At 46.0% G+C, this 25,870-nt stretch overlaps 1 long non-coding RNA gene across 2 annotated transcripts in view; it reads right to left on the bottom strand.

The window, feature by feature from the left end:
- Positions 1–3,269: 3,269 nt before the first annotated feature.
- LOC138918327 (uncharacterized) overlaps positions 3,270–25,870 on the bottom strand; it is a 60,426-nt gene continuing 37,825 nt past the window's right edge. The window contains exons 3-6 of one of the 2 annotated variants that reach the window (XR_011427622.1): positions 25,511–25,666; positions 24,138–24,263; positions 19,618–19,667; positions 3,270–4,191 (exon numbers count right to left, since the gene is read on the bottom strand). This is a non-coding gene — a long non-coding RNA (uncharacterized lncRNA). The remainder of the gene's footprint in view (positions 4,192–19,617; positions 19,668–24,137; positions 24,264–25,510; positions 25,667–25,870) is intronic. The other variant, XR_011427621.1, reaches the window with a different exon arrangement.

Below are 25,870 nucleotides of genomic sequence, written 5' to 3'. Positions count from 1 at the left end.
ACACTTAGAGATGAAAGAATGACAAGAAGGGGTGGGATGTAGTGTGGAGTACCCCTCAAAACAGGACTGGGTTCCAGCTCTGTGACCTTGAGAAAGTCACTGCCCCTCTGGGCCTCATTTCCAGGTCTGCACCTTTAAGAGGTGGAAATTAGGGGAAATTCAGATACTTCCATTCACTGGCATGAAACCTTGCACGGTCTCCTGTTTGACAGAATCAGACCCAAATGCCTCGTTTCGGCCTATGTAGTGGGCAGCCTCCACTATGGCTCCTGGTGCTCACTGTCTTCTGCTGTGCGCGTCCTTGTGGAACACACAGTGCTCAGGAACTGCCTTCTGAATAGAATGCAGCCAAGGTGATGGGATGGCCTGCAACCCAGGGTTAAGAACAAAAAGCCTGGCCCTTCCTTCTTACTCATTGGCTTTAGTCCCCTCCCTCTTTCCCTCCTTCTGTTTCCATCTGTCTCTCTCCCTCTGCATCTTATATCTCTGGAACTGGGGGAGCAAGTGTGCATGCTTTCGGTTGTCCTATGAAGATGTTCCATAGGAGACAACGGAGGGAATGATCGGCCAACAGACAGGCAGGAACTCAGACTTTCAGTCCAAACAAACCCCGTCAACATGCATGTGAGTGAACTTGGGAGCAAACCCTCCACAAGTCGAGCCGCAATATAGCCGCAGCCCCTGCTTCACAGAGACCTTGAGGCGGAGGCACCCAGCTAAGCTGTGCCCCATTCCTGGCACACAGAATTTGTGAGATGTTAAGGATTTGTATTTTCTAGGTGCAATGTCTTAGAGCAGTGTCATCAGAGAGCGACGGGAAAAGCACAGTCTGCCAGTTCCTGCCCTCTGGCCCTGCCTGTCCCCATCTATCCTCCTCTCTCTTCTCAGGCTCCTTCCAGCTCCACTGCCCTCTTTCGGACATTGTCTGGTCAGACCCACTTCTTCCTGTGAGCCTCTGCGCCAGCGGTGCCTTCTCCCTGACACTCAAACTGTTCCCAGACACAGGCAGGTGTGCCTCTCATCTCGCACCCTGCTCACAGCAAATGTCACCCCTATGATGCCTTTCAGAGCCTCCCAGGCACAGGCTCCACTGTCACAGGTCTCCCACTTGCAAGGGCATCTCATGATGTCCTCCTTCTTGGTCTCATCTGGATAAAGTGAGTCCATGAAGGAGGGCTTTCTGCTTGGCGGACGAGGAGGCAGCTTCTTCTGGTTTCCTCAGGATCATGACTGTGTCTTCTGGGCTGAATGTTTCCCCTCCCAAGTCCATTGTGAAAGGAAATTCTCATTCCCTTGCTTTCAAGGGTCTGGTTTCCCCAAGAACTCAGGGAGACTGGCCTCTCCCTGGAATGCGGCACCAGCCCCTACACCCAAAGCCAGAAAATTAGCACCCATCTTGAAACACCACCAGATCCTGAAGTCAATTCCTGCTGAGGTCCCCCATCCATTTTGTAACCCCATAGTATCTCCTGATCTCACCTTTCCCCTAAGACACAGCTCCCAGCCTGCCCTTGGCTTCTTACAGGAACAGTGGGATTTCCCAGAAGCACTCCCAGACTGGGCAAGAAATGTTTTGAAATGTTCTCTATGTATTTTCCAGGACATGGGATATGGGGAGAAGTCATTTTGGTTGTGTACGTGCAACAGTTTTGATGCGAATAGCATCTTTTTCAGACAGAGATCAAAGAGTGGGGCTACCGGGTGTAACAAGAAAATGGATACACTGAGCCAACGTCTTCATGGTGTGAAGTCATAGGGAGCAAAGAACATGGTTAAGAGCAGAGAATATGGAGCCACAACTTATGTTCAAATTCCACCTCAATCACTTCCTAGATATTGGTAGAGGGCAAAGTTCTTACCTCATTGGTGCCTCAGTTTCTTCATCTGTTGTTGGCAAGAAGGATAAGCGTAGCTAATTTGTGAGGATATGGAGAGTGCTAAAGGAGTTAATGTTTCAAAACTCTTGCAACATCCAGCACATTGCATGCCCTGTACGCATACATTGCAAATGAAATGTAAATGTTCTTCTGACGCTGTCTGTTTGCTCCAGACGGGAGACTAGGGACTGGAAGGATGTAGACAGCACTCCCTGAGACAGGATGAATCGATGAATGAACAACACTGTTGAAGGCATTAGCAATGGCAGATCCGCCTCCCTATGGACATTCCCAAGGACAATCACACCCAAGCATCCCTCCTCCGTCCTGCATCGTCTTCTGGGATTCTATCCAGGAATCACGGGGGCTTCTTGAACCCTGGGACCCACACCCACCACAGGTTCTCTTCTCTCTGACAGCAAACCCCAGGCCTTGTCCTAATGGCTGCAGCCCACAGGCTCTGAACTCAGATCCTTTTCTTCACTTGAGGGAGACGTGTCACTCCCAGAGCTGGGCACACAGAGTGTCAGCCTTGGAGTAAATGCCTCCCTGGCCAGTGGCAGGTGGAAGAGCGCCGTGACGGAGTAGGATTTGGGGAGAGTCCTCCAGGTGTGGTCAGAAGGGGCCCAGCCAGGGCATTTGTCAGCAAGATCTGGTTCGTGGACCTTGGTGGCAAAAGAGTGGTGGGGACAGCATGTTTTAGAGTTCCTGGCATGAGACAATCCACAGGATGGTCATGAAGTCAGAATCAGCCTAATGAGGTCCAGCTCAATCCACTGTCATCTCTTCCCTGACTGGTTCACTAATCCAGGAGTGATTTACAAGGGGGATATTCGTGTTCTACCATCTTTTCGTTGATTGGCAGGAGCTAGTATTCTTTACAAAACTTGTGTATTTTTACATAGGAAAGGATAGGTGAGTTCTGTAACAACCCTTCTTGCAAAGTTCTCACTAACGTATTGAGTCTCTAACAGAATCCACCGCTGGGAACTTCACAAAAGATCCTGACCTTTACTCTCTGGTTTTAGATCTTCCTGGTTGGTAAATTTTCTTGACTCCTGGCTCCTTTCCTGAGGTTCGTCCACTTAGAGCAATGTAGTACTGCAACGTCTTGCCACTTGAGAAGTAGTGGTTCAACTCTATGATGATGTTGGTCTTGCTTACTAAGTGTGTGTGTGTGTATGTATGTGTGTATGAGACTGTTTTCTGCATCTTGCCACGTGGGTCAGATTGACTCCTTTCCTTGGAAAAATTGTCCCTAACCACTTTCTCTGGGCTTTATTTTCACGTCTTGAACAGTGCTGTCCAACAGTAGAATTTCACACTCTATCTAATGAAATTTAAACTTTTTTTAATACTGACATTTAAAAAAGTAAAAATAAACAAGTGAAACTAATTTTTAATGGTATATTTAAACCCATTATAACCAAGATATTACCATTTGTCCAGGCAATCTATATAAAAATTAATAGTGAGATAGTTCACATATTTTTTTTATTGGGATCAACAAATCCATTTACATAGTCTCCATTTGTAAGTTGAAACTTCTTACATACGTGGTTTCTGTGTCCCCCACTCAGAACCTGGGCTGACTTGTTAGAGAGGAAATAAAGCAGAACAGGCATAAGTAACGATCACTGTCAATCCAGCTCAGCACAAACACTCACAACTGACAAAAAGGCTGTCCCTGACCAGGGAGTAGAGGTCCCTCGGGGTCACATGGTGGATCAGCTGGTTCAGCACCCAGGAATGCTGCTCTCTGTCACATGGGGTCTCTGTCACACTCTCCATCATGAGCCATGGGGTCAGGGTGGTAGGTGCACACAGCTTCCATGCTGGAGGCTGCCCCTTCCTCCGCAGGCCCGGGGAGAGAGGAATGTGGGGACTCTAGAGAGATGTCCTGAATCCTCTGATAATGGGGGCCAGAGGGAGGGAGGAGCAAATTGGCAGTCAGTGGGAAGAGTGAAAATTGGGGTGGTCACCGAAAGTGTTCATGACTCTCAAATGCTCAGAAAAGGGACTTCCCTGAGGGAGATCAGTCTACAGCCCAAGACAAGGGGCCCAGGCTGCTCTTCTTGAACAAGGATCCAAGCAGGGGAGAAGGTAGGAGGAGGATGAGCAGGAGAGACAGCAGGTGGGGTGCGGCTGGCTGGGACTCATCCTGCCAGGAGCTGCTGGCACCAGGGTCTCATCAGGTGCTGCAGGACTCTCTCAGTGGAGTTCAATGTGGCTGAGCTCTTGCTCATGTCTGTCAAATACTGGATGTTGGAGATGGTGGAGTTGAGTGTGAGGGCCTTCAGGTCGTGCCCCTTGGCTGCAAGAAGAGAGGGAGAGAGATGGCCATCACTGAGAGCTGGGCTGAGACCAGATCAGAGTCCTGAACTCAGTATCATCTGTTGCCTTTGCTCCCAGTGGAACCACCACCCAATGCTGCGCTCATCCAAGTTGAAGCCAGCATAATCTCAGCTCCTCCTCCCTCACCTGCCGGTAACACAAATTGCACCTACAGATTGCTCCTCAATGCATTCCTTCTGTTCATTCACGTTCCAGGTAGGTCTTATCTTTTCTCATCGGAACCAACACCCTAACATGCTCACTGGATGCATTGTCTAAAGGATGTTCTCTGCCTTGAACATTAGAAGCATTTTTCTGAAATGAAGATCTCACTAGAACACTCCTGCTCTAGCATCACCCATGGCTCCCTAAGTCCTTCAGGGTTAAGTTCAAACTTCTTGACCTGGCACTCAAAGCCCTTGCACATCTGGCTCCTGCTGACTCTTCAGCCTCATTGATGCATTCACTCTGAGTTAGGCTTTGTGCTTCAGGCAAACCAAATTCCTGTCACTTCTCCCGTACACTATGCTGTTTTTGCCTACAGGGCCATTGCTCATGCAATTTCCTCTGCCAGGAACACGCTCCACACCTTATTTCCCTATATAACTCCTACTCCTTCTTAAAGACCCCAATTGGGCAAAACTCCCTCCAGAGAGCTCTTCCCACCCAAAGGATGCCAGGTGCTTCTCCTCAAAACATCCCACCTTGTATTAGAATTTTCCATGACTTTCACAAGACCAGGGGCTCTCTGAGGGCTGTATCAGATTGAAATATTGGTATAATCCTTGTGATCAGCATGCTTGCCCTCAAAGCAGAATTGCACACCTCGGCTTCCCAGCTGCCCAGTAAGAATTGGTCAGTTGAGGTGTGGGGCTGGAGAGCTCCTCTGGGGAAGGAAGAGGGGCCCCCTAGGCTTGTGGTGGCTTCTGGTTGCTCAAGCAATGAGGAAGGAGGCAGGAACATGCTGCCTGGCTCAGGAGCTGTGGAAAGGGCTGTCGTCTGGGAGAGACAGAGACCCCACACAGTGGGTGAAGCCCCACAGGCTCATCTGCACTCCAACAGTGGCTGTCCCGGGACAACCATTCACAGGTGAGCCATAAATGTGAGTGACAGAAGGAGGGATTGTGTGAGTAGAGGGATGTTCGATCCTGTGAGTGAGATGAACCCAAGAGAGACAGTGTGCTTGAAGAAGAGAGAGACGCAACAAAGAGATAGGTAGAGGCACAGACAGAGGGGATACCTGGATGGACAGAGGAAGAGCGGACAAATGGAGGGTCACAGGGAAAGCAGGAAGAACAAAGACAAGGAAGAGAAGTTGAGACATGGGAGGAAAGAGAATGGAAGGAGAGAAGAAGGACAAACAGGCCAACAGGCAGGAGGACAGTTGGACAGATTGATACCTGGACAGATGCTCGGGTGGATAGATGGAAGGAAGGAAGGAAAGAATGGAGGGAGGGAGGGAGGGAGGAATGAAGGATAGGAGGAAGAGAGGAAGGAAGGAGTCTGAGAGGAGGGAGAACTGGGAAAATCACCTGCCCAAGTTCAGAGGGTGCTTTAAAGGGAGGTTAAGGCCGAGAATACAGGACCCCTAACTCCCAGGCTTGTGTCCACCTGTCCCAATGCTGCCTGTTATTACTCGTAGAGATGAGCATATGGATGTAAAAGAAACCTTGAGCCCTACCCTCACAATACACAAAACTCAATTCCTGGACACTTTGACCTAAAGGGGAAAGGTAAAATAATGAAACTTCTAGAAGACAACATAAGAAAACATCCTCGGGACCACAGGGTAGAAAAAACTTCTCAAAGAAGACACACACACACTCTCCATACAAGAAATATCGGTAAACTGGGATTCATTAAAATTTAGGCTTTCGGTTCATCATAAGACACATTACAAGAGGGAATTTGCAAGTCACAGGATGCGAAGAGACTGTCCCAGTTCCAATATTCAACAAAAGATTCACATGCAGAATACAGAAAATCTTCAGCATATTTATTAGATAAAATGCAGTGAAAGAGATACATATTAATGCTGGTTATTTTAATGAGCCACATTTATTTTACAAGGACAGTGAACAAAGCAATCTGAAAAGCAGGGGGTGAAAAACGAACAGTAGATAAACAGAATCCCAGGAGGGTTTGGAAAAAGCAAGAGAAGCCCCTTACATAACAGTTCATTGGCCTTAGAAAAGGAAAGTACTACTGGATTCTGTTAGGAAGTCAGAAAGATTGAAATATCTAGTGGTTTCAGTGGAAAAATAAGATAGGAAAAAATAACTATGATAGTTATTTGATTTTCCTCCAAATGACTTTATCCCTTAGAGAGCAAGGCACTTTCCTTTTCAATCATCAACACATCAAAGTTTAATTTCCCTCCATTTAGCCTTTTTCGTGGCCATAGGTTAGAAGCAGCAAAGGGGCTCAGCAGGCTGAACCAGTCTGCAGACATACTCTGTCCTGTTCCACACTGGCTCACACACGTGCAAAGTGGGTGCTTCTCACAGGGGAAAAGCCTGCAGGGCTGAGGGGCAGCCACCCCTTGGACCCTGTTTGTTTGTACCATTGGAAATTTCTCATGATCCCCTACTCAAAAAGGAAGTGTGTGGGGGGTAGAATAAGAAGGCCATATATTTGAAGGAAATAGGAGAAAATATTTCATTGTGAGATAATAAATATTGCTTTTCAGAAGTCATGTGTATGTTGAAAGTCTATGTCTTAAGGTACCATAATGAAACAATGTACACCTCATCTTCTCCCTCTTTTATCTGAGCATAAGGTTAAAATCCATGAAATTCCTAAGCTTAAAAAAACACACAAAAATCACAAGGAAAGTTTTGGAGGTCATGGATGTGTTCAGCACTTGGTTGTGGGGATGATATCATGGGTGTATGCATATGTCCAAACTAATCAATACACATATAGAAAACGTGTGCATTTTTTGTCTATTACTCATACCTCAACAGAGCTAAAAATTCAAATAAATTCCTAAGTTTACTTTTTGAGGGTGTATAAAAGTCAAAATTTCTAGTAAAATTCAGATTCTTAATTTCTTTTTTTTTTTTTTTTTAAAGATTTTATTTTTTCCTTTTTCTCCCCAAAGCCCCCCGGTACATAGTTGTGTATTCTTCGTTGTGGGTTCTTCTAATTGTGGCATGTGGGACGCTGCCTCAGCGTGGTCTTATGAGCAGTGCCATGTCCGCTCCCAGGATTCGAACCAACGAAGCACTGGGCCACCTGCAGCGGAGCGCTCGAACTTAACCACTCGGCCACGGGGCCAGCCCCCAGATTCTTAATTTCTGAACATAAATAGCATTCCTGCTTTGATGGGTGACCCCACGACTCTCAAAAAAATCAAGAGCAGTTGCTACTGTCAATCTCAGTGGAAGTTATTTTCAACACCTCACCCCCTCCTTTACACCTCATTATTTAAAAACCAAGGAAATAGTCTTCAGCTTTTAAAATGAAGGAGTAAATGAGTCAGCTTGACATTATACTTTATTCAAGATTTAATGTTAAGTAAAGGAAATAACTGAGCATGAGCAGAATCCCTTCTATGACTCATCTTTTCTCCTATGCTGATAATAAAAATGACACTCTACTGAAACATAGTTTGCATGATATATTCTCAAGTAAATATACTTAACTGCTGGACACTTTATTTTGAGATTCTTATTCAATTTCTTCATATTTATCTATAAAACTTATTTGGCATCTTTCATCTTTTTACCATTTTCATCTTTTTAACTTTCAAAGGTTTAACTTTCCAAGAGACTATTTTTTAATGACGAGCTAACTGATGAATTTGTGCACCGACTGTTTTTTTGAGACTGAATATACAAATGGACAAAGGACAGATCATATATGACAGTATAACTCTGACCCCCAACGTGGGAAGCAAACATCCCAAGGAGCCAAATCACAGCCCCTGCAGCATTCAGCACAGAACAGTCAGCACTTGGTCAGTAACTGCCAGTTTCCAAAACTCTCGTTCTGCTTTCAACACAGGACCGCCAGAGAAAGCCACGTATGCTCCCTAAACCATCACATAGGATGCCTGCCTTCTACTTAGTGAGCTCCAGCTTCCCCGTGTCAACAACTTCCAATCAGGCCACCCCTCCCCCACTCCCCTGACCTCTGCCACCCTCTCCCCTCCCTTTCCCTTCTCTCCTCTTCTTGTGCATGCGACAATCCTCTCCTGTCGCATTACAGTCTCTGCAATATTTTTAACGTGTGATAGAGCAGCTCCTCCCTCAGAGTTCTTCCTGGTCCATATTTTCCTAGCTTAGCTTATGCGTTTATTTTTTCCATGTAGGATCATTTATCTAACTCAACAGAAAAGCTCGTTAAAATTTTTATTGGCATTGTATTCAATTTATAAAGTAATGGGACTGACCATTTAATGAAACTTCCTAACTTAAAACATAGACTGACTTTCCATTTGCCAACTATTTTTAATTGAAATTTATAGTGTGATCGTTGTAGATTCTACACTGCTGCAAGGAATAACTCCAAAAGTTCCAGTGTACACTTTACCCAGTTCCTTACAATGATAACATTCTGCAAAACTATAAGACAATACCACAGCCAGCTTGTTGGCATTGATGCAATCCACTATCTTATTCAGATTTCTCCAGTTTTACTTGTACTAATTTGTTCCTGTGTACTTAGTTCTGTACAATTTTATCAGATGTGCAAGTTTCTGTATCCATCACAGCTAAAATAATGACCAGTTTTATCACTACAAGGTATTCTTGTATTGCCTATTAAAAAATCAACGGATGTTATTTTTTAGAGCAGTTTTACGTTTACAGCAAAATTTAATGAAATACACAGTGTTCTCATATAGTCCTTGCCCCCACATATGCATAACCTTTCTGTTGTCAATATCCCTCGTCAGAGTAGTATACTTTTCACAATTGATGAACATACATAGGCACATCATTATCACTCAAAGTCCATAATTTACATTAAGGTTCACTCTTGGTGTCAGAGATCACTAAGGTATAACTCTGTGGTCCATTTCTGGATTCTCTACTCTGTTCCATTGATTTATGTAGCTGTCCTACAATGAAAATGATGATGCTGTGATTACAGTATGTACAAGGCAATACTAAATATTGTTAAAGTGTTTACTGCCGCATTATTCTTCCTGTCATGATTGTTTTAGCTACTCTCAGCTATGTGCCTTTCTATATAAATTTTAGAAAAAGGTGTCTCTGTCTACAAACTGTGGTGGAATTTTTATTAGAATAATATTAGACCTATAGATCAATTTGGGGATAATTGAGACCTGTACTCATTATTCTATCCAGTAACATGGTGAGGACTGCAGAATTCTCAGCACATAACAACTCCTTCCAAACCCCTACACCAGGAGGAGACTCAACCAAACTCTGGTGTGGCTTCTAGCTGCATAAGTCTGTGTAACCGGAATGACTCCAGCCCACCATTAAAATGCCTTCCTGAGAGCTCAAAGCTGACAGAAAAATTTGCTATTTATTTTAGTCAACACCCAATTATAGGCCTCCGATCCCCCTTCTTAGAGTATTTACTAAAGAGGGCTTACAACAGTAGATATGTATCTCTCACAATTCTCTAAAGGACCTAAGAGCCACTCCTTTGAAATACGATCATTAAGACAGATAGAAACTCTTTCTCTCAACTTCTGAGTGAGGATAGAATCCTAACTTTGATAACTGCAAAGTAACGAACACAGTGGGTCTAATCACAGTTACACTGACCAACGTTTGTACTTTTTCACTTCTTTGACTCTACTGAGCCCCTCAACCCTCCTCCTTCATTCCCTCTTTAAAATTCTAGATTCACCTCCGTACAAATCTGAGCGCAGCTCAGCTTCTGTCAGCCATTATTGAATAAAATCTGCTTTCACCACTTTAACTAATTTCTGCTGCATTTGTCTTTGACAATAGTAAGTCTCTCAATTTATTTACATCTTCTTTAATTACCATAATCGGTATTTGATAATTTTCAGCATCAGATCCTGTACACATGTTCTTGAATTTATGCCTGAATATTTCATGTTCTTCAGAGTGGTTTTCAACAATACAACATTTTCAAGTTTATCATCTGCAGGTTCATCATTAGTTGTAGAAATAAAATTGTCTTTTGTGTGTTGATCTTGTACTTTGTACTTGGTGAACTTTTTGTACTCATGTATTAGTTCTGATTTTTTTTTTGTAGATTCCCAGAGTTTTTTTACACAGACAACAATGAAACTAGGAATGGTTACATTTTTTCCTTTCTAAACTCTATGGCTTTTATTTCCTTTACTTCTGTTATTGCCAGAAGCTTCAGTATTTTGTTGAATAAGAGTAGTGAAAGTGGTATTCCTTTCCTTGTTCCTTATTGTGGGGAGAATCATTTAGTCTTTCCCTGTTAAGCATGAAGTCAACTGTGCATTTTCTGTAGATGACCTTCAACAAGTGAAAGTAGTTTCCATCTATTTCAAACTTGCTAGAAAATTTTATGACAAACAGGAGTTGGATTGTATCAAATGTTTTCTCTACATCTCTTGCTTATTAACAAGTCTTGCCCTTAAACAAATAGACAGCCAGTTATTTCTCTGGCAAAAATTGGTTTATCTGGGATTAGCAAAGAATAGCCATTTGGAGTGTGCAACCATGGCAAGCCATGCAGGAACACCCAGCAAGGAAGAGAGGAGAAGCTCTTTTATCTCAGAGTAGGGAAAACTGTGGGGGCTATTGGACACAGTCTTGAGGGCAGTGGCTTTTCATCGGCAGAGTTGTGACAGTCTCTCCTTGGGTTAGTTTCTGACTGGTCAGGAAGAGAAAGTCTTTATTCTTCCTGTTGCACTGCGCCTTTGACATAGGGCATGAGAACTCCCTCTATTAGCCTTCCAACACTATTTCAACTACGTTTCCGTTTATTAACTTTCACATGTCCCCATTTTGATTGCGATCTTTCTCTGAAAGCACTGTTGATCTGCAGTCAGATTTTTCCACTTTCAGTAGCCTCTTGTCCCTCGATGCCAGGAAGGAGCTTCTCTGGGAGTCATGTCCCAGGTTGGAGGAAAAACACACAGATTGGAAACCTATTGTGGCCACATTTGAGGAACACGGAGTGAGAGGAGGGAGAACTCTCTGGCACTTTTTACCTGAAGTTTGCATGTTATCAAGATCAGAGGCATTGGAGATGATCTGAAGTGTCATGTCATCCTCAAAGGTTTGGCAGACAAACTTCCAACAGACCTGGTCCAGACACCTTGGAAACCTTCGCATCAGATACTGTCTGCTTCCATTTGGAGAAATCTTTATTTTTAAGTCACCAAATGAAGTGCAGTTCCCCCCAGAGTTTGTGCTTTCTTCAGGTGTGTCGCATGAATCCAAGTCTTGAGTTTTGTGGCAAAAACTTGGCTAGCAGCGCCCGATCGAGGAAAATACTATCATCTTGGTTGAGTTTTGTTAGTTTGAAATTTTTGGTAAGTTGTTCCTTGTTTTCAAGTTGTTAAATTTATGAGAATGGAGCTGTTTATATTATTTTCAATGGCTGAAGAACCTGCAGTGATCTATCCCTCTAGTGTGTCTCAGGACTTTGAGGGTGAAGAGGCTTCCCCAAAGCTTCTTGAGGCAGAACCCTGTTTGCTGTTGGCCCCTAACAGCTTGAGTGCATCTGGGTTGGGGAGGAGACAGAGACTTCCAAGAACAAGTTGTTTCTTCTTGAAGGAATGCTGAAGATGCCCAAGGTATGGTACTTTGACATACAAATTATTTGGAGCCAAAAGCAATCGAGAGCCAGCAGATGCAGGAAAAACTCTTGATCTCCACCTTGACTGCTTTAAATGAAGGATAGACTTCCTCTTTGGAAAGGAAATTTATGTTTATAAAGGAAATTTCCATTAGTAAAAGCATCTGCACCAGAAAGAGAATGACTCTTAGGGAATTTTTTTTGAGGAAGATTAGCCCTGAGCTAACATTCCCCACCAACCCTCCTCTTTTTGCTTAAAAAGATAGGCCCTGAGCTAACATCCATGCTCATCCTCCTCTACTTTATACGTGGGATGCCTGCCACAGCATGGCTTGATAAGTGTTGTGTAGGTCCGCACCTGGGATCTGAACTGGTGAACCCCAGGCCATCAAAGCAGAATGTGTGAATTTAACCCGTGTGCCACCAGGCCAGCCCCTACAGAATTTTTTTTTTTTTAGGAAGATTAGCCCTGAGCTAACTGCTGCCAATCCTCCTCTTTTTGCTGAGGAAGACTGGCCCTGAGCTAGCATCCACGCCCATCTTCCTCTGCTTTATGTGTGGGACACCTGCCACAGCCTGGCGTGCCAAGTAGTGCCATGTCTGCACCTGGGATCAGAACCGGCAAACCCCAGGCCACCAAAGTGGAACGTGCGCACTTAACCAGTGAACCATCAGGCCAACCCCTAGAGAATTTTTTTAACTGAGAGATTTATCTGCATAACAAGGCAAGCTTTATTTATTATACATTTTCTCCCCTCATCTTCCCATAATTTTTCTTCAGCCACTTCCTGCTGCTGCTCACCCAGATGGCTCCCTGCTTCCAAGCTCCCCCATGTGCACCCAGTGTGGACTGGACTTGCAACTGGCAGCTGGTGTGGAGCTGCCTGCTCGAGGGCTGCAGAGCACCATCCTAAGTCTCATCCCCAGCATGACCTACCTGGCCAGCAATACTCAGGATCTGCCACCACTGCACAGGATTGGGGCAGCTGCACTGATGGTTCAGATTGTGGGCAGTACCCAGCCCAATTCCCACTCACTTTTGTTGACCACACGCCTGTGCTGTTTGCAGATGGTACAGATTTAAAAGAGAAGTCATATCCTGTCGTTAAAGTGGAACTGTTGGACTGACTTGAGGGATTTTTCAACACCTGTAAAACTAAAGAGAAGCTGGGAGAATTATCAGAAGAGTTCTACAAAAGTGAACTACTATCGATTGAAATGTTGAATATACATGTGCCTGCAGTTGCTAAATTGAGACGTCTTTTAGACAGTTCTCCTAGGGAAGATTTACTAGACATTCTGACATCACTTATCCAAACAAGCAACAAAAATGCTCCAAATTTTAGATACTGTGACTCTGGAGGAAACTGTCCAAGATGATGATACCACTGCTGGTGAAACAAATGCAAGAATTGAAATTGCTTTAAAAAAACAGAAAACTTGGGGCCGACCTGGTGGCACAGTGGTTAGGTTTGCATGTTCTCCTTCAGTGGCCTGGAGTTTGCCGGTTCAGATCCTGGGTGCAGACCTATGCACCACTCATCAAGCCATTTTGTGGCAGGAGTCCCACATATAATGTAGAGGAAGGTGGGCATGGATGTTAGCACAGGGCCAGTCTTCCTCAGCAAAAAGAGGAGGATTGGTGGTAGATGTTAGTCAGGGCTAATCTTCCTCAAAAAAAAAAAAAATTATAACAATAAAACAGAAAAAGCAAGAAAGATGATAATAAATGCATTATATGAATATGCCTCAATAGGATTTCACACATCCTAGGTACTCTATTTTCTGGCACATTGTTATGGGATATCACGCAGGTGATTTTGACATATCCTGTGTGTTTTCCATGCGTGTCCGACACCTGATTCTGGCGTGTCCGGCAGGTAATTTCAGTGAATCAGGCACCTGGTTCCGGCGTATCCAACAGGTGGTCCCGGCATGTCTGGTAGGCGATTCTAGCACATGTGACATGTGGTTCCGGCGTATCCGGCAGGGGATTTCGACGTGTCCGGCAGGTGGTTCCAGCATGTCCAGCACCTGGTTCTGGCATGTTTTGCAGGTGGTTCCGTCATGTCGGCACCTGGTTTTGGCATGTGCGACACCTGTGTCTGGTGTATCTGGCAGGTGGTACTCACAAGACTGGCAGGTGGTTCAGATGTGTCTGGCACCTGGTTTTGGCATGTGCGACACCTGCGTCTGGTGTATCCGGCAAGTGGTTCTCACAAGACTGACAGGTGGTTCAGGTGTGTCAAGCAGGTGGTTCTGGCATTTCAGGCACCTGGTTCTGGCCTCTGCTGTACCTGTTTCTGGTGTATCCATCACATGGTTCCAGCGTGGCTGGCACATGGTTCTGGCATATTCGGCAGGTGGCTTCAGCATACAGGGAGCCTGGTTCCGGTGTATCTGACAGTGGGTTCCATGGTTTCTGGCAGGTGGTTCCTGCGTGTCTGGCATGTGGTTCCGGTACGCTCTGAATGTGGTTCCAGCGTGTCCGTCAGGTGGCTACCATGTGTCCAGGACCTGATTCCATCGTGTGCGGTTGGTACTTTCAGAGTGTCCAGGTGTTGGTTCCCGCATGTCCAGGGGTGATTCCGGTGTGTCCGGCAGGTTGTTCCGGCCTTTTCCAGAAATTGCTTCTGGTGTACCCAGGACCTGGTTCTGGTGTATCCGGCAGGTGATTTTGGCGTGTCCAGCAGGTTGTTCCAATGTGTTACGCTGGTGGTTCCGGCCTCCGTGGCAGGTGTTTGTGGCATGTCTGGCACCTGATTCTGGCGTCTACGGCAGGTGGTTTCAGAGTATCTGGTACCTGGGTGCGGCACATCCAACAGGTGGTTCCGAAGTGTCTGGCAGGTGGTTCCAAAGTGTCTAGCATGTGGTTCTAGTACGTTCGGAAGATGGCTCAGGCGTGACCGTTGGGTGCTTCAGGCATGTGCGGGAGTTGGTTCTGGCGTGTCAGAGTCATGGTCCCAGCATGTCTGTCATTTGGTTCCAGGTGGTTCTGGCTTGTCTGGTGGGTGCTTCCAGTGTGTCTGGCGGGTTGTTCTGGCATGTCTGTGTGGTGGTTCCAGAGTGTTTGGCGGGTGGTTACGGCATGTCTACCAGGTTTTTCCAGCATCCAAGGTGCCTGGTTCCAGCATATCAGGCAGGTGATTTTGGCGTGTCCAGCAGGTGGTTCAGGTCTGTCCGGGAGATGGTTCCGGCGTGTCCAACATGTGGTTCTGGCATATCTGAGAGGTGGCTCCGGTGTGTCCGGCAGGTGGTCCCGTTCTGTCTGGCACATGGTTACGGGGTATCATGCAGGTGATTTCAACGTGCCCTGTCGGTTGTCGAGGCCTGTCTGACACCTGGTTCTTGTGTGCCCGGCAGGTAGTTTCAGTGAATCAGGCACCTGGTTCTGGCATATCCAACAGGTGGTCCCGGCATGTCTGGTACGTGATTCCCGCCTGTGCAGCACATGGTTCCAGCGTATCCGGCAGGTGATTTCGACGTGAGCGGCAGGTGGTTCCAGCATGTCAGGCACCTGGTTCTGGCATGTCTTGCAGGTGACTCACTCGTGTCTGGGACTTGGTTCTGGCATTTCTTTAAGGTGGTTCATTCATGTCCAGCACCTGGTTCTGGCATATCCAACAGGTGGTCCCAGCATGTCTGGTATGTGATTCCCGCCTGTGCAGCACATGGTTCTGGCGTATCCGGCAGGTGATTTTGACATGAGCGGCAGGTGGTTCCAGCATGTCAGGCACCTGGTTCTGGCATGTCTTGCAGGTGACTCACTCGTGTCTGGGACTTGGTTCTGGCATTTCTTTAAGGTGGTTCATTCATGTCCACCACCTGGTTTTGGCGTGTGCAACACCTGTTTCTGGAGTTCTTGGCAGGTGGTTCTCACAAGACTGGCAGGTGCTTCAGGCGTGTCCAGCAGGTGGTTCTGGCATGTCGGGCACCTGATTCTGGTGTGCCCAGCATGTGGTTCCAGACTGTCTGTCAAGTGGTTCAAGCTGGTCTAGCAGGTGTTTCAGGTGTGTCCAGCAGCTGTTTCAGGCGTGTCCAGCACCTGGTTCTGGCCTGTGCTGGACCTGTTTCTGGTGTATCCGTCACATGGTTCCAGTGTGTCTGGCACATGGTTCTGGCATATTCGGTAGGTGGCTTCAGCATACAGGGAGCCTGGTTCCGGTGTATCTGACAGTTGGTTCCATGGTGTCTGGCAGGTGGTTCCTGTGTGTCTGGCATATGGTTCTGGTACATTCGAAAGGTGGTTCCGGCATGTCCAGCAGGTTGCAACAGTGTGTCTGGGACCTGATTCCATCCTGTCCGGTTGATGCTTTCAGAGTGTCCTGGCTTTGGTTCCGGCCTGTCTTGCAATTAGTTCCCACATGTCCGGTGGGTGATTCTGGCGTGTCTGGCAGACTTTCCAGCCTTTTCCAGAAATTGGTACTGGCGTATCCAGGACCTGGTTCCGGTGTATCTGGCAGGTGATTTTGGCATATCCAGCAGGTTGTTCTGGCGTGTTAGGATGGTGGTTCCAGCTTGTGTGGCAGGTGTTTGTGGCGTGTCTGGCACCTGGTTCTGGCATATTTGGGAGGTGGTTTCAGTGTATCTGGTACTTGGTTCTGGGATATCCAACAGGTGGTTCTGAAGTGTGTGGCATGTGGTTCTGGTAGGTTCAGAAGATGGTTCCGGCCTGTCCGTTAGGTGCTTCCAGAATGTCTGGAAGTTGGTTCTGGTGTGTCAGACTCATGTTTCCAGTGTGTCCAGTGGGTGGTTCCAGGTGGATCTGGTGTGTCCGGTGGGTGCTTCCGGTGAGTCTGCTGGGTCGTTATGGGATGTCTGTGTGGTGGTTCCAGAGTGTTCGGCGGGTGCTTTTGGCATGCCTGTCGGGTTTTTCCAGCCTCTAAGGTGCCTGGTTCAAGCATATCCAGCAGGTGAGTTCTTTCTCAGCTTCCTAAAGAGCTGGAAGCAAGACAGTTTGTGGCTTGTCTCCGCTTGAGGGACGGAGGCAGTGCTTTGTGCCATCCACCTCTCAAGCAATATGGGGCATGGTTGAGAGCAAATGGGCCTTTCTGACATAGGGGCTTTCTGACACTCTCTCCACGAATGCACAAGGACAGTTGGTTAAAAGCCTCTTGTCTCTATCCTCCTAAGCTTGTGGAATCACAATCATTCTGGCCTTGGCCCCATTGCTTAAGGGGAAGATGTAGCCATTACCCCTGAGCCGGGTTGTCAAGAGGGAAATGTGGCAGAAGCAGAAGTTCTAAAGCAGCGAGTTAAGGGCTGGGAGGAAATGGCGTTCAGCTGCCTGTGTATGAGAGGTTCCCAATATGCTGTAAGAGCACTGTGGAAAGCGACTTCTTTCTCAGCTTCCTAAAGAGCTGGAAGCAAGATGGTTTGTGTCCTGTCTCCCCTTGAGGGATGGAGGTGGTGCTTTGTGCCTTCCACCTCTAGAGCAATGTAGGGCACGGCTGAGAGCAAAGGGGCCTTTCTTCCATAGGTGCTTTCTGACACTCTCTCCTCCAGTGCACAAAAGTGGTTGGTTAAAAGCCTATTGTCTCTCTCCTCCTAAGCATGTGGATGCACAATCATTCGGGCCTCAGCCTCCTTGCTTAAGGAGAAGATGTAGGCATTTTGTCTGAGCCGGGTTGGCAAGATGGAAATGCCCCAAAAGCAGAAGTTCTAAAGCAGCGAGTTAAGGGCTCCAAATAAACAGCATTTCAGGTGCCTTTGTATGAGATGTTCAAGGTACACTATAAGAACAGTGTGGTAAGTGAGTTCTTTCTCAGCTTCCTAAAGAGCTGGAAGAAAGATGGATTATTGCTCATCTCCCCTTGAGGGTTGGAGGCAGTGTTTTGTGCCTTGCAATTTTAGGGCAATGTAGGACTCTGCTGAGCAAACTTGGCCTTTCTTCCATAGCTGCTTTCTGAACACTCTCTCCACCCATGCACAAGGGCGGCATGAGAGGTTGCCAGTATGCTGTAAGAGCACTGTGGAAAGCGAGTTTTTCTTAACTTCCAAAGAGTGGTTGGTTAAAATCCTATTGTCTCTCTCCTCCTAAGCATGTGGAAGGACAACCATTCGTGCCTCAGCCGAATGATTCGGGCGGGACTTGTGTGACCCACCTGCCTTAAATGCTGGAACCAACTGTTGGACACTTCAGAAGCATCATCTGGAAACGGTGGAACCACCCACCGCAGATGTGAGAATCAGGTCCAAAACGTGCCAGAAGCACCTGCAGGACACACCAGAACCATCTGACTCAAATGCCAAAATCACCTGCCGGATACACAAGAACCACTTGATGGACACTCCAGAATCACATGACGGGCATGAAAGAACCATCTCTCAGAGTGCCAGAACCATGTGCTGGAAATGCCGGAACCACATCACTGACAGACATGAACCACCTGCTGGACACGCCTGAACCACCTGCTTCACTCGCCAGAACCACCTTCTGGACAAGCCAAAATCACCTGCCGGATACACTGGAACCAGGCCCCTTAGAAGCCAGAAAAAGCCAACAGACATGCCAGAAGCACCTGCCGCACACTCTGGAACCACCATACAGACATGCCTGAATGACCCGCCATACACACCAGAAGCACCCACCAGACACGCCAGAACCACCTGGAACCACCCGCCGGACACACTGGAACCATGACACTGACACACCAGAACCACCTTGCAGACATGCCAGATGCACCCAAAGGACATGCTGGAACCATCTTCCGAACGTACCAGAACCACATGCCAGACACACAGGAACCACCTGTCACACACTTCGCAACCACCTGTTGGATATGCCGAGACCATGTGCCAGATACACTGAAACCACCTCCCGAATACGCCAGAACCAGGTGCTGGCCATGCCACAAACACCTACCAGACAAGCCAGAACCACCAGCCTAACACGCCAGCACAACCTGCCGGACATGCCAAAATCACCTGCTGGATAAACCGGAACCAGGTCCTGGATATGCCAGAACCAATTTCCAGAAAAAGCCAGAGCAACCTGCCAGACAGCCTGGAATCCCCCGCCAGGCATGCGGGAACCAACTGTCAAACACGCCGGAACCAACACCTGGACACATTGAACGCACCAACCACACACGAAGGAATCAGGTTCCGGACACATGGTAGCCACCAGTCGGACACGCCGGAACCACCTTCAGAACATACTGGAACCATATGCCAGACACACAGGAACTACCTGCCAGACACCACGGAACCAATGGTCAGATACGATGGAACCAGGCGCCCAGTATGCTGAAGCCACCTGCTGAACACGCCCAAACACTGTGCTGGACATGCCAGATCCATATGATGGATACACCAGAAACAGGTCCAGCACAGGCCAGAACCAGGTTCCAGAAACAGCTGAAACAGCGGCTGGACACACCTGAACCACCTGTTAGACCAGCCTGAACCACTAGATGGAGAATCCTGAACCACATGCCAGGCACACTGTAACCAGGTGCCCGACACACCAGAACCACCTTCTGGACACGTCTGAACCACCTACAAGTCTTGTGAGAACCACCTGCCGGATACACCAGATACAGGTGTCACACACACTGAAACCAGGTGATGGACATGACTGACCACCTGCAAGACATGCCAGAACCAGAAATGCCAGATGGGGAAGAGGTGATTTTGGGGGAGAGGAGCTTTGTAGATTTCTCACTCGGGCACTTACCTGTTTTGTTCTCCATCCAGGTTTTTTCTGGGAGCAAGTTCTTGAGAAACCTATAATGAAAAGTACGAGCTATCTACATAGGGAGAACTCAGACTTCGTTCAGCAATTCCCTGCGCATCTGGAGACTGGATAGAATACTTTTTTCTTTTTCCATTGCCAACACCCATGCCCATTCAGGCCTATGTGAGTTTTTACAGTGCTCCTCCAACTGGTCTCCAGGCCTCCAGCGTGCCTCATTTCTCTTCATCGTAGAGGACAATAGCAGATCAATGTTTCTGAGGCATGGCTCCACCAGTGCCCTCTCGGATGCGGAAACCTTCCTCTCACTGCCTACCTGATAGACTCCAACACTCTTCATTAGCACTCAAGGGCCCCTCCGCCTTTCATGTATCCCACAGTCCTGCCAAACGGAACAGTACCCACTACCCAAAAACACACATTGCATTCTTCTCTTTCACCTCTGCCTGATCAGATGATGGAGTTGAAACAAAGCCATCATTTGCTAGTTACGTGACTTTTGCACAGGTCATTTCACCTCCCTGACCCTCAGTTTCTGCATATATAAGTGATGAATAGTAAGATTCACCTCATATTGTTCTTATAAAGAATTAAAATTGACTTAGAGAGCATATGCAAAAACAGCTGGCTCCCTGCCTGACATGCTGCAGTCACCAATAATTATTCGGATCTAAATATTGGCTCATGCCATGCCCTGCTTCTTTTCCTATTAAAACCTTATCCTTCAAAAATCGGTGTGTACCCTTTCTTGAAAACCAGCCCAAGGTGTAAACTGAAGTTCATTTTCCTAAGCTGCTCAGTAACATTTATAACGCAAAGTCTAATGCGTTAGATCGGTTTTTTTTTTTAAGCAAAAGAAGCTAACTCTGGCTAACTTCAGTTTTCTTATTGAAGAAATTGACTAGAAGGATTTACGGTAACTCACATAACTGAAGGGAATTTTTGAAAAAATCAACAAACAAAAAGCAAAAATAAGCTTTGGAAGACACAATAGAGCACAGTGTATAGTTATTATTACTGCCGTTCACCAAATATTGTCGGCTCTTCTCTGGCACACAGAAGGGATGTATCTTCTTGGCCCCTTAAAGTCAAATGTGACTTTGTGAGCCTTTGGCAAATGAAACTTGAGCAAAAATGAGGCTGTCTCTTCCAGACAAACCTTTGGCAAACAGTAGGAGTGTGTTTTTCCTGCCTGGCAGTTGTGCAAGAAGTTGGATCGAGCATCTTTTAGCTGCCATCTACTCAATCCTCCAGAGTGAGCAAGGATAATACAGAGCCAGCCCCTGATGACATGGAGCATGTTCGAGAAATAAACCTTGGTTATTTTTAGCTGAGACTTAGGAGTTTGCTGTGAATACAGCACAACATGGACTATCTGACTGATGAAAACATATGTAGGGGAGGAAGACATTTCCTCTTCCCAAATGTGGGTTCGTCTGGCTGGAGAACGAATTAAATTCACATGAGACAGAAAAGCAAGAGAAAATTAAACAAAGCTTTAAGAGGAACCGTGGCCCGGTGCCTTTCTTCCTGAAGGAAGAAAGGGCACCAAAGAAGTGGGGTGCACATAGTGGTTATATACCGCCAAATGGGGTGTTTCACATGTGATTGAAATGTCCCTCTCACAATAGTCACAAGATTGCCCTGTCGGCACTTGATGGACACAGCAGGTAGTGGGTCTGCTATCTCAGTGGGCATAGCAGGACTCAAGTCGATTGTCTGGAGCTGGGCGGTCACAGGTGAGCTCAGCAATCAGTTCCTAGCCTAAGGAAAGATGCTTAATCCTTAAGAAATGCCAACGTTGGGAGGGGGAGGAAAGTCAGTTACAGGAGGTTACCAGACTAGCACAATAAAATGCAGATTTAAGTCCTTGCCTTTGGTATTGATTAAGAGTTTTTAGAGAGAAGGTCATCTCCTTTCTTCTTCCTGGTACAGAGAGGGAGGCAACTTTTACAGATAGAGATTTACCTTACAAATGTAAATGTGCCCTAACAAAGGGCAAGTTCCATTCCTCCTTCCCTGTCCCAGTTTATCAAAAGCAATCAGCCTCAAATAATCCTGATGCCAAAGAGACATATCTTGGGGTGGCCATTTCCAGGTCCCCACACATACATATTACCAATTTCCTGTGCTGTTGACCAAAATGACTTCAGTGAGCCAATATTAGAATTCCTTTTCACAAAGGTGGATAAGTGACAGATTAGAAGTCTACACTGTCCCAGGAGTGTAGACAGATACCATGCTTATATATAGCAAAAATATTTCCTCATTTTGTCCTTTACCTGTCAATAAAAAAGTATATCTATAGAAATCTGGAGGTAAAGCTCCAGACAAAACCAACATGGTGACAAGGAGGAACATTACATACTTCTAAAAGGAGCGACAGATGAGAAAATAATAATAATGGCTGGGAACTTATAGAACCTTGCATTGAAAGGGATCTCATATGGAACTCAGGAAACATTTATAGCTGAAAGCACTACATGACAAAATCTGGTGGATGGAATTAAACAATACTTAGAAGAAAGATACCTTCAACATATGTATCTAAAAAGAAAAATTAGAAACCAATGAGCTACTTGTTCAAGAAGCTAGACAAAGAGCAAGACAGTAAAGTCAGGAAGAAAGGAAATGAGAAAGAGAAATGCCAAACCTTTGTTTCTATTTACTTGCTCTTTATTTATTGCTATGGACTGAATTCTCTCTCCCCGCCATTCATATATGGAAGCCCTGGCCCCCCTTGTGACCATGTCCAGACACAAGGTCTTTAGGAAGTAATTATGGTGAAAATGAAGTCATAATGGTGGAACCTAAATCAGATAGGACTGTGGCCTCATCAGAAGTGGAAGAGATCTCTCTTTCTGTTTCTTCACACGCATACACACACCCCGCCATCTGAGGACTCAGTGAGAAGGGGACCTTATGCAAGCTGAGGAGAGAGCCCTCGCCAGAATCTGACCATGCTGGCATCCTGCTCTCAGGCTTCCAGCCCCCAGAATGGTGAGAAAATAAATTTCTGTTGTTTAAGTCACCCACGCTATGGCATTTTGTTATGGGAACCCAAGCTAAGACGCTTATCTTTCACAGTTTGTTCCTAGGTTCTGGTACCAATTCCAATGTGTGTGGGGTTGGGGGTCGGGGGAGTCCCCCCACCAACAAGCAATTCTTGGGACACCAGCTGGGTGTCCTACAATTCAACTCGATTCTGACACTATGTACCCAGAGACAGCATCACACCCCACAGGTTAAGGGTTCAGTCCCCCAAGACTGCCCCCACTGCAGGTGCCAATAGCAAGTCTGGGTTGTCGCCTACGCTTCTGAGCAACTGGTTGTCAGTAAGAGGTTCCCAAGACTCTCTGCTCCGGTTCGATGAATTTGCTAGGGCGGCTCACAGAACTCAGAGAAACCTCTTACTTACTAGATTACCTGTTTTTAGAAAAGGATATGACTCGGGAATAGCTCGATGGAACAGACGCATAGGGCAAGACATGGGGAAGGGGCACTGAGCTTCCATGCCCTCTCCAGGTAACCACTCTCCCAGAACCTCCACATGGTCACCAACCAGGACGCTCTTGGAAATCTGTCCTTTTGGGTTTTTATGCATAAGCCGTTTATTTATTCTCTTACCCTCAGCTGCTGTTTTTCCTTCCCCATTTATAGCCCAAAGCCAATCAAAGAAGGACATGTGCAGTGTGATGCTGTTCCTGTACATTTTTTAAGTGCATAACAATGTAAGAATTTGTTAACGGAGACATACACATGTATGTCTTGACTATGCATAAAAATGTAATCTTTTGTTAATGGAGCCATGCACATGGCTATTCTTGGAATCATAAAGAATGTAATTAATTTTAGGATATTGATACCTATGATGAGGGAGGGAGGAGAACGGGATGGAAATGTGAATTTTAGGTGTGACGGCAACATTTTGCTTCTTAAAAACAGAGATATCGTTGTGGGCTGAATCATGTCCCTGAAAATTCATATGTTGAAGTCCTAACTCCAGGACCTCAAAATAGGGCTGTATTTGGAGAGAGGGCCTCTAAAGAGGTAATTAAGGTCAAGTGAGGTCACATGGGTAGGCTCCAATCCAATGTGACTGATAGTCACGTAAGAAGAGAAGATTAGAACTCAGACACACACAGAGGGAAGACCGTGTGAGGACACAGGGAGAAGCGGCCGGGGAGAGAGGCCTCAGAAGAGACTAAACCGGCCAACGCCTTGATCTTGAACTTCGGCCTCCAGAACCGTGAGAAAATAGATTTCTATTGTTTAAGCCACCCTACGTGTGGTATTTTGTCATGGCAGCCCCAGCAAATGAATGCAACATCGGAAGCAAATAGGGCACAATTCAACGTCTGTTCTTTCTGGGTATTGGGGCCGGAGATAGAGGTCATACTATGTACTCTTCTGCTATTCGAAACATTTCCATAATAGTTAAGAAAATAACAAGCAGATCCCGAAAAAGAATAACCAGAGAGTAGAAATTTATGTGTGATTGCCTTGCAGGCCAAGGTGGGTTTCGTGTTGGGCAGGTGGTTCTCTTCCACAGGGTGTGTCAGTCACCCATGAATTCCCGTCTCTTGGCTCCGCCATTCCTGACGCCTGTATCATTGTCTGCAACCAATCTGCACAAGGAGAAAGAAGGAACACGGAAAAGACACACCTGCTTTCAAAAGTTCCAACCTGGAAATGGCACACACCACTTCCACTCCCATTGCATTGGCTGAAACATAGTCACACGCCACACCTCACTGCAAGTTGCTGGGTGACTGCCTTCCTGGGCACCCAGGACAAGGATGTGGACAAACAGCCAGTAGTCCCACCCACAATGTCATCTGGTTGACCCTGGTCTTCATGCTGCTGCTCAGTCTACAGCGTGTCTGCCAGGTCTATGGTTAGGGTTTACATATTTTACAAAGGCGCGGGGTTGGGGGTCATGGTTTGGGACTTCAAAGAGGAGGAAGCCAATTCACAAGGAGACAGAAAACCAAATGTTTGCTGGGCCATCTCTAAACAAATGAGAGAGAACTTGTGTAAAATGGGCCCGGCTAGGTACCTTCTTCTCTACCACATCTAGAGTTCCCTACTTTGACAGCTCCTTCCTGGAACAGGCCTTCTGTCTTAAATTCTTTTAGGCAGTTAGGGGCGAGGCCAAAGTTTCTTTTATATATAAATTTTATGTGTATATATGTAATTTATAGAACTAAATAAATGAATTTAAATATAGATACAATGGATTATATATTCTATTATATATCAATATTAATATATATTATATATATATAGATAATCTCCTTGGTTCTCCAGAGAACCCTGACGAATACAGGAGGAGTTAATATTCTTTTATCGATGGCATTTACATTTAATCATTTGAAATTCTTAGTTATGACATTGTTATGGCTTGCAAGGAAGTGTCCTTTTCAGTGTTTCATTTAGAGGCCTCAAGATACCAATTTTAAAAAGTTTCCCATTTTATTTGTTTGGTTTGATAGGCTTTTTCCAATTGAGTGCACAGATAAACCAATTTAGGAATTTCAAAGGAGCCCCATTTAGGCCAGTGAAGCCTTAAACCACCCTGAGTAATCTGAGCCCAGTGGGACAAAAATCTACATGTAGAAGGTCTGTATTCTTAAAAGACAAAACCAGCAGGAGTCCCAGAGTGGGGCTGTTCTTTGGTGGTCCTCTTAGAAAATGGATTTCTCATTTGTATGAACTTACCAAAGGATCAAAGGCCCAAAAAAGGAGTGAAAGAAACAGAAGTTTCTAACAAAGCTGACAATGGAAGGATGGCCAGAACCAGTATCAAAGGACGCCTACATAAAGAGTCTGGACCTCTACCAAAAATGGGAGGTCCAGGCCCAGGAGGACTTACCACCAGGAACCAGAGCCACCAGGAGGAGACGACAGAGCACAAAAGATTCTTTGCAGGCACCTTGCTTGTGTCTGTGAAGTGGCACCAGAATTGAAGGTCAGTAGCTAGGGATCCCACTTCTGTCACCATGTAAAGTCAGCAAATAAGAGGCATAAACTGCAAAAGAACCAAAAAGTTTATTTGGGGTCTCAAGAATTGCAATTCAGGAGATGTAGATTCGAGTAGAAGCTCAAATGTGCTCCTAGGAAGACAAAGGAGGCAGGGGTATATAAAAGGAAAGGACACAGGCTTACAAAGGTCTACAGTGAACAGTTAATGACTGGTTCTGGCATGGGGTGAGCTGACTTGCCAGAACATAGT

Source organism: Equus caballus, chromosome 17 (genome assembly GCF_041296265.1).
Source record: "Equus caballus isolate H_3958 breed thoroughbred chromosome 17, TB-T2T, whole genome shotgun sequence".
Lineage (NCBI taxonomy): Eukaryota > Metazoa > Chordata > Mammalia > Perissodactyla > Equidae > Equus > Equus caballus.
This window is presented reverse-complemented; position numbering and strand designations above follow the sequence as displayed.